Raw genomic sequence first — 1,444 nt, 5'->3', positions numbered from 1 at the left:
GAATATTGTATAAGACCACATGTCACATGGTCAATCAATTTTCCTAACCGTACACAATGATAATATTTTTACTTCCGTTCCCCCAGTTCTGACAAGAATCATCATAACATTTTAGTATTTTGCATAAAATATCATTGCTAGATTTATTATTACGAGTATCTAATTTCGTAAAAATCATATTAAATTCTAAAATTCTGCAACATTTGCTTACTTAGAGCTGATTAAAAGTAAAACTAAGAAATTCAAAAATACTTATTACAAGTTGAGTACACTTTTGGACAACTTTTCTGAGCAATAAGACCATACGCTTGTCTAGAACCGACACGTACTTTGGTATTTGCACTTAATTTGTTCCACATATGAACTATTAAACTTTCACTTATCTCTGCCATAGTTATATTTGCTAACTCCTCCCTAAAGTAATAATCCCAATCCCAGTAAGGGATAGGATAGAGAATATATGAGGGATACACAGTAAAACCATCACATCGCTCTTTAGTCATAAAATCCGTTATATTTACACCACATATTGTTTGTAGAACTCGAGTTATAACACCAGGACCGTTATGACCCCACTTGTAACCGTCGAAATTTTCTCTTAAATCTTGAACACATGCTTCAGCCAGTGGATGTCCATACTCAAAGTTGATGACACCGGCGGCTACTTCCTCAGCTGTCTGGGCACCCGCATAGTTCTTGAGACCCTCCAAAGACTTCATTACAACCACGTCTAGGTCAAGATAAGTGCCACCGTACTTCCACAAAGTCAAATAACGGAGAACATCACTAGTATGAGACACACGCCAATAACTGTCTTTCAAAGCTCCACTTGTGTACAATTCTTCTAAAGGCGTATCTTTCATATATGCATTTATATCAAGATAAAGCACATGCACTTTGGGATAGGTGAGTAACTGCTTTACAACAAGGTCAGATCTGTTAAAATCAGTTGATGTTACAAACACATAAACATTGGTGTTAGAATTCATTTTAGCGGCTGATTCTACGGCACACGCTTGTCGCACATTTAATGTTTTCGCTGAAGAAGTTTCGAGGAAAAATATGCTCTCCAATACTGGAGCGATAGTACTTACTGTTGGTGTTAGTACTGTTGTATTATCGATATTAGAATCACTATGAATTTGTAAAACTGGCGTAAATATACATTTAAGTGTCGCAATGACGATAAGTCCAATGAAAACTTTGGTGGTGAGACGCATTGCTTTGGCTGTCATGAACTGTGTCCATACACACTATAAATTCGTTTTTAAAACTGATTACTTTAAGTATCGTATCTTATGCACTAGCACTATGCATACTGACTGTTATGCATACGTTGACACAAAACTAATAAAATCGATATCATCGTGGACGCGTTATCCTAGAAAAAAAGCATCAAATAATGTGCAAGGAAATGAATTGAACAGATTTCGTGCACGTGTTA

The 1,444-nt window shown here is 36.0% G+C and overlaps 1 pseudogene; it reads right to left on the bottom strand.

Moving 5' to 3' along the window:
* Positions 1 to 242: 242 nt before the first annotated feature.
* On the bottom strand, positions 243 to 1,444 carry LOC145691899 (alpha1,4-N-acetylgalactosaminyltransferase 1 pseudogene; annotated as a pseudogene).

Source organism: Thermobia domestica, chromosome 8, assembly GCF_964235325.1.
Source record: "Thermobia domestica chromosome 8, izTheDome1.hap1.1, whole genome shotgun sequence".
Lineage (NCBI taxonomy): Eukaryota > Metazoa > Arthropoda > Insecta > Zygentoma > Lepismatidae > Thermobia > Thermobia domestica.
Note: the sequence above shows the minus strand (reverse complement) of the source record. Positions and strands in the feature narration are given on the sequence as shown.